Below are 8,522 nucleotides of genomic sequence, written 5' to 3'. Positions count from 1 at the left end.
TATTAAGTCAGATATTAAGTCAATCCCACTTAACTTCAGGAGACTTAGGCTGGCAACTAAAGATACTTATCCAACGTTAGGTATCTAATAAGCAATGGATTCTATATTCCAACTTTCACACTGTGCAACTGATGCCAATGCCCATAAACCTCTGAATGTTCTGCCTTCACCCTCTCACCACACCCATGGGTGTGAATACTACAAATACTTCATAGTACATATACACCCACGTGTGAATACTATGAATTCACACATGAATTCATACTAGTGCTTAGTGTGCAACCAATGAGTTAAACGTAATGTTAAATAAGCAGTTTGGTTCTGTTCATATGTGAAGGTCTCCCTATGTGAATTTCCAGAGGTTACTGATTCTGTTTAGGTTTAGAAAAAGTCCTACTTATTTCCCATTTGTGGAAAAGAGAGATGCTATTACGAACTCCTAAATCATGAACTTTCACTGAAGATACTTTTAGAGCCAGTCATGAGTGACTCATGTTTTAAAAAATAATACAGTTGTATGAGCAACTTTACAATTAGAATGAGCTGTATACAAGCCTCTGCTTTACCACCCACAGGCTGAGTGACTGGGCAGGTGAATTTCCCTCTCTGAACATCAGCTTCTCAATGAGTAAAAGGAAAATAATAAAATCTACCATGCATGGTTGTTAAGAGAACCAAATCAGATCAGTTATACAAAAGAGATACTATCATGCCTACCCAGTTAAAAACACTCAATAAAGATTAGGAAAGATAATAATAATACATATACAGAAAAACATTCCCCAGGAAGGAATCCAACTTCACACAAACAGACTAAAGAGAAAAGCCTCTCTTGAGTACTCCTGCAAAAACTCATGGTTCTATGGTGATTAAAGAGTAAGCTGGCAATAACAAGCCAGCAACACCGGTCATCAGCAAATCCTGGGGTCTGTACTACTGCTGTGGGAGCATTTAAATGGTATTTTTGGCTCTTAATTGGCAACAAGTTAGTAAACCAAGAATTATAAAGAATTCATTTATCTGCATCCAGCTAATCAATATTCACTCAGCATGCTTCAGCTACTAGCATCTCAGAGGAATAAAATAAATTGTCAGTCAGCAGCAGCACAATTTTGTTGTGATGGTGGTGGTATTTTTTTCTTTTGCTAAATTATTCACCTTCTCGAAAAGCAATTTGATAAATGTTTATTTCTTCATAATACATTCTAACAACTGCTGATTTGTGACCCTCGCTGTGGACTGAATTTAAATTGGGAAGGAGATGAGGACTCGGTGAATATGCCAAGACAGAACCACGGACAAGCTCAGGAGCTGTTTCTTTCTTGCTCTCAGAGAGCCTGCTGGCTGCCCTTGCCATGAGGGCACTGACTGAACTTAAGAGAGTAGTAAGTGAGAAGTAGTACACACAAACACAAACGAGCATATACTGTGGGCTTGGCAGGATATTCTGTGGTAGAACCCAAGGGAGCAGCCCCACAGCCAGGCTGAACAGGGAGACTGGGAATTGTGCTGTACAGCAGTCTAGGTGACAAAGAGACAAGACAGGGAAGGCAGAATTCTGAGTATTTTCTGACCAGAAGATTGTATCTAAATAACAATAGAACATATATAAGATTACTGACTTCTTGCTGCCTCTGCTGAATAATCTCCACTGTCCCTTCCACTACTTTTTAGATGCTCCCTCCGTTTAAGAAAAAGGAAATGTTTCTTGCAGGCAGCTGGGTAGAAAGGTGGTATACCCAAGGGGCTCTTCTCCCAGTGCTTCCCTACCATCGTGATACTCTTGATGGCAAATGACTGAAGGTTTTCACAGTCTTTTCTCCAAACATTTAAGAGAATTTAAATCAAGAAGAACTGAAGCTCATTGTGCCAGGAGCAGCAGGGCAGGGCATTATTTTCCTTCACACAGGAAAAATACAGAAGTTAACACATGCTGCTTGGCACTTGTCCCTGCTATATAATCATGCAATAGAAATTCCCTCACAGTGAAGGCCCACCACACACCTTGACTTTTGTCCTGCCTACAGCATGAGGCAGATTGCTCAGGTTTAGCTTGGCTGGGACTACAAATTTCTTTATCACTCACTCACATTTCCCATTTTCAAATTCTCCAACCAAAAATTCTGGGGAAGGACACACACAAAATACTATAACGCAGCTGCTTCGGAGCATTAGGACTGTTTTTTCCCCAACTACCATGTTTTACATGTATAACTTTTAAAATACCACAGAATTTATTTCTAAGTGAGGCAGGTTCCTAAGTTTTTGTATTCACGGTCACTATGTTTTAGTGTCAATCTCTGAGCATTTGGTGTGGTGGCTCACCCATTAGATTAGGGATACGTACAGAGGTCAAAAAACTCAATAATGAGTGAAGCGAGCCAGGTCAGGGAGTATAAAGCAATGGTGAAGAGTGTAGAAAACTTGAGAGCTCAGGCACGTAGGGGCATCCATAGGGGCAACTGCTACTTTGCTTCAGAAAATACCTTCATAGGGAAATGAAGTCTTAGCATTGTCAGTTTTTCTAATTTTGACAAAGAAATGTCAAATTCTAATTCTTTAAGAAAAGCTAGAAATTTGCATTTTATATAAAATTAATTTGCAAGAAATTCAATAAAAATAAAACAAACACAGTGTATGCCAACACATACAGCCATAGTGTATGATGTCGAACCAGTATTAACCCCTTCCAAAATTCAAAACACTTTGTATTAGGCTGTATTGGGCTACAGTAGGAAATTAAACCAAATGCCTCGTGGCTCAACACAACAGAAGATTACTTCATGCTCATGTAACTGTCCATGGCAAATCCAAATCATGGGTGGGGATTGAGGATATGTGGAGAGTCAAGAGAGGTCACATATAATACAATCATTCAGAAAGCCAAGGTGCATGGCTCTGCATCTTCAGTATGTAACTTCCAAGGTCAACCTGACAGTAACTCCATCCTAGTCAAGTATTAGCTTCTTTTTTCTGTTTCTTGTACATGAAGGCAAGGGGGAACAGAGGTGAAAGATGGGAGCAAAAGAGAAAACCTGACTTTCTTCTAACATAACATGTTCTATTAAGGACCTGGGGATTTTATTCTAGGAGAATTTTCAGAAAAGCTGGCATCTTTTATCAGTGTTCTGGCATCTTTTATCAGTGTTTTGGTTTTTTAAGTGACAGATCAAAGACTGTATGACATTTGAAAGTTTGCCAAACATACATACACTATTCTCCAACTTTCAGGTGGAAAAAAAGAAAGTTAACAGTGACTGGCAATAATGGGTATTATTTCATGAACATCATAGAACGTTAGAGCTGAAAACATTCTTTTTTTTCTTTTAAAGATTTTATTTATTTATTTGTCAGAGAGAGAGAGGGAGAGAGAGCGAGCACAGGCAGAGAGAGCGGCAGGCAGAGGCAGAGGGAGAAGCAGGCTTCCCGCCAAGCTAGGAGCCGGATGTGGAACTGGATCCCAGGACACTGGGATCATGACCTGAGCCGAAGGCAGCTGCTTAACCAACTGAGCCACCCAGGCGTCCCGAGCTGAAAGCATTCTTAAAGATTTATCCCAGTCTCCTCAATTTCAAGACAAATGTTTGTCAGTGGTCATACAACTCATTTAAGGCAGATGTGCAATTTCGAAAAATCCCAAATCACTATTCCTTTACTACTTTATATATTATCCAAACTACAATGTAAATCACTTCACCACCTAGCTTAAAGGATTGATATTGTAAAATGGTTCATTTTTTCATAGACTTCAAAAGCCAAAAGTAAAATAAAAGGGCAGGGGGAATGTGATGGACATGTGTCATTTTTCTGACTTCCCAAAATAACCTTTCTCTCTTCTGACAACAGCACTCTGATTTTCCTTTGAGAAACTACCTGTCCCCCATTCTGAATGTTGTATGACTCCGTCCCCTATCCCAGCTCCAAGACAAAGCAGATGTCCCAGCAGACCTCGCCAATCAATGCATTCCTACTGTGGCCACAGAGTCTGATTCAGGGATAAACACATGTCCAAGAAGGCAAAAAGACTTCAATTCGGGAACTTCTGTTAGCTTGCTTGGGAAGAAAAACAAGATTTCTGCTGGATTTGAAGATTAACAAGAGAATGTGAGCTAGGAGCTAATGGGCCTATAGAGTAGAAAAAGCCCGCCTAATCATGATGCCAATAAAGAGGAAAACAGAATTACCTGATGGGAAGAAAGTCCCTCTAACATTATTTGAAGCTTTGGCTTAGTTGTACGTAACAGAAATCTACGCCACCACTCCCAGTTTGTTTGTTTTTTTCCCTTGCTTAAATCAATTTGGGCTGGGTGATAAAAAGTCTTGCTTACAGAAAAAAATATTACAGGGAAATCAAATACCATACCCAATGGTGAAAAGTCAAAACTGACAACTTATTTATTGTTTGCGAGTGAAGCTCTTTTTTGGGGAGGCAGACAGAGAGGTACAAAAGATAAATAACAGTCACAGTGGTAGTACACAGTAAATGTGAGTTCTGTCAGATGCTGCCCCCAAAACTTTACATCTATTAAATCATTTAAACTTCACAAGCCTGTGAGGTAGGCATTATCATCACCTCCATTTCACTGAGACAGAGGATTTCAGGTCTATAGAGGTAATCTGCCCAAAGTCATAAAATTAGGAAGTGGTTGAGCTAGGAATCAAATCTTCATTCTATAAAATTCAAAGATGTAGTACTCATTCTTGTTGTCATACAACCTTGAAAAACATTTCGTCACTGAGGACGCTGGTCCAAGAAAGGGGCAAGAGAGTGCTATAAGATGTTACTGGGAATATGGGGCGCCTGGTTGGCTCAGTGGGTTAAAGCCTCTGCCTTCGGCTCAGGTCATGATCTCAGGGTCCTGGGATGGAGCCCCGCATCGGGCTCTCTGCTTGGCGGGGAGCCTGCTTCCTCCTTCTCTCTCTGACTGCCTCTCTGCCTACTTGTGATTTCTATCAAATAAATAAATAAATAATCTTTAAAAAGATGTTACTGGGAATACAACTCGTTGTTAAACTTAGTCTAAAAGGTAAGTGTTCCTCACTGAGCATTTTACCTAGTCTGTTAGCCTGTATGCACCTCTGGGCAAATGCAGCCTTGTTTCAGAACTGATAATCATAGTCATCCTCTCAGCCCAGTGTTTCTGTACAGTGCAACAACTATACAACCTGAAACAGCAGCCCTGAGGAAAGCCCAAGTTAGTTTAACAAACTGCTCAAAATCAAGAGATGTGGAAAGCAATAGAGATAGAACCACAATCAGTCTCCAAATGTCCAAAACAAAAAAAGGGACAATTCAATCTTTTCCTGGGTCCTTTTCCTTAACAGAGGGTTGCTCACAAACTCACAGTATCATAAATACCTGCACCATGTTTTACCCATCCACTGTGTTAAAGAACAAAATTCAACTGAGTAAATTTCAAACATCTTACTGGCTTTATTCAGCAATTCATGAATCAGGCAGCATCAAATTTAGCAGACAGAAAGGAGCTTTATAGATCAAGGTGACATGGAACAAGGAAGTTATACTGGGCATTTGTGCTGGGGTACTTTCCTTATATGGAGCAAAGGGAAGTCTTGGAACAGGGTCAGGTAACTTGAACTGACCAAGCAAGTATTCATTGGTTAATCTAGGCCTTCCTTTCCCGGGAGAGCAGAGCACAGAAATTTCGTTAAATTGTGGTTTGCTAGCATGGGACTTAGCATACCCAAACCTGTCTTGGGCTTAATCTGATTTCTTTAACATCTGCACAGAATAAAGGCAGCAACTAGTGACGGACAGACCTGGGTTTTAATCCTAGCTGTTTCTTTTGCTATTTGTCTGGCTTTGAGCATGATGGATAAATTTCTAAGCATCAGTCTGCTCATCTATAAAGCAGAAATAGATATTTAGCCCAGCAGGTGGTTGACACATTGACTGCCACATAGCAAGTACCAAACAAATGGCAGGTCTTTCTTTCCCACTTCTGCCCACACCCCGGGATCTCTGCTTAGCTAGACTTCCAGAACAAGGCATATATTTCGGAAGCAGCTATCAAGGAAGGTTTCAAGACTCCCTGTTCTGATTAGTGAGGGCTGTGCAAAGTTCAGTGGCACTGTGGCTAGGGTGTTTTTATATACCAAAAGCATTCCTCCCTTTGGTCATTTATATTTTAGAAAGCCCACATTCCACACCTAGTCTGTTCCCACAAAACAGAGTTAACACAGAAGTGAAAAGTGAGAATATCAGTGCTAAGTGCCAGAGATGATGGCAATGATTAGTGAGAGGAGAGAAAAAGCACTTTGTCAGCTGACAGTAGAGGGCAACTGGAAGACAAATGGGAATAACCAAAAATACTTTTAAAACATCCAGATAAAGTAATAAAGAAATTCAATAATCTGGTTAAATGCTATTAGTTTGTACTTAAGTAGAAAAAAAAATATCTTCCCAAAGCCCAGTGTAGCAAATAACACTTAATGCTTTCACTCCAACAAAAAAGATGAAAGCAAATGTAATTCTTTCTTCAGAAAAAAATGTAAGTATTCACTATTTTTCTTTTTAGCATCTACTTTTTGTACTTTTTGTGATGCTACATATAACCCAAACTTGTCCCCTATGAAGGTTACACTTGGTAAGATGGTAAAAGAAGACAAAAAGAGAGATGAATAACTATGAATAACCATGAGACAAATATGTTTACTTATCAGACAGTAAATTCAGAGACTATTAACAAGATAAAAAATCCTCTCAGATCTCCACACTTCCTGCCCTTCATATCTATATCCAAACACCAAATCCCATCTTCTCCCCCTTCTGTATTTCTCTTCAACTCATTCCTTCCATCACCACTGCCTCTCCCCTGGGTGGGGGCACCAATATCTCTAGCCTTGACTATTTCAGGAGCCATGAAGCTTCCTTCCTTGCCCCCCTCCATATTTAACCTGGATTCGTGTTTTTTAATACAAATTGATTCAGTGCTTAAACCACTTTGATGATACCCCATAGACTTCAGGATACAAACCAAATGACTTTAAATAATATGAGAGTACTTTGTTCTTTGCCTGCCTCTTCAGTCCTAATCTCTTACAAATCCTCCCTGTATCCAAGGCCAAACTGAACACTTAAGTCTCCTGTCTAGTCTTTAATACATTCTCTTCTCTCTGCCCAGAATGACCTCACACTCATTCATTTTCTTATGCCTGGGTTATTCCTGTTCATCCTTCTGCATTCAGCTTTAGAAGTCATCACTTCCATGAAGCCCTCTCTGACCCTTCACACAAACAGAAAGGAAGAGATGTATACCACAACCTAGTAGGTATTCCATCTAATTACTCCTCTGAGTATTATGTCTACCCTAATCAGAGTATCATATTGGAATTCTGTCTGCTTCTCTGTCTCTCCATTAGACTCAGGTATCACTGAGACTGGGACTCCCCCACTGTAGATTTTCAGGGCCCAACAGATTCTAACAGACATCAAGCACTCAGACAATAGTTATTAAATGAATGAGTGGGTAGATTTGATGAGAAAGATGTTAGGGAGGAGATGGAATTCTAAATCAGTTTCAGAGGAATTTAAACTGGTATAGTGGAATGGAGGGGACTTTCTAATAATTTTTATCTTAAATAGAGCTTATTAAAATGCAAATATCCTTAATGATTCATACCAGAAGGTATTAATTGTTTATCACCAAGGATGTTTCAATTTAAAATCAGGCTTTATATAAATAAGATAGAATACTGGAGGGAATAAACTTTTAGAGACTACAAGAAAACAAAACTCAGGGGTGCCTGGGTGGCTCAGTTGGTTAAGTGTCTGACGCTTAATTTGGACTCAGGACATGATCTCAGAGGATTGAGCTCAAGGCTCTGGTAGGGCTCTGCTCATGGTGGGGAGTCTGCTTGAAAATTCTGGCTCTTGGTCTCCCTTTGCCCCTCCCCACCACTCTCTCCCTCTCTCAAATAAATTAATAAATCTTTAAAAAAAAATAAAAACAAAAAGCCCCACTTTCTCTACACTAGATCCCTCCATTTTAGTCTGTTCACTCTGCCAATAAGCAAAATTTTAAACACTTCAGTAGGAAAAAAATGCCCTAGATAATTAAAAACACTTTTTTTTCCAAAATTTTAAGTGCTGTAACTGAAATAAAATGCATGCCCCACAGAAGAATGTTCAGTAGCTCTTCTATACAGCATGAGCTCAAACTGTCTTAACTTGACACTTTACATTTCTCAGTCTTCTTTCCCTTTGTATTCTCTTTCTGGATATTATTCTGTTCTGTACCCTTTAGAGTCCCATGAGATGTTATATATTCCTAGTAAACCATAGTTTTATTTTTATATCTCCTCACATTTATTTTTATAACTCTTCACATCTTGTAACTTTTTTTCTGAATACCCTTTCCCTTTACTGAGCTAGTGAACTCACTCATTAATTCCCAATTCAAATTCTTACCTCCTCTCTGAAGCCATTTCTATCCCCTCCAAAGGCGAATTAATTCTCCCATCTCCACTCTCCCATAGCTATCTCTATTCAAATACTTTCT

Source organism: Lutra lutra, chromosome 5 (assembly GCF_902655055.1).
Source record: "Lutra lutra chromosome 5, mLutLut1.2, whole genome shotgun sequence".
In the NCBI taxonomy this organism is placed as follows: domain Eukaryota; kingdom Metazoa; phylum Chordata; class Mammalia; order Carnivora; family Mustelidae; genus Lutra; species Lutra lutra.
The sequence above is the reverse complement of the archived record's forward strand: the minus strand, read 5'-3'. Positions refer to the sequence as shown.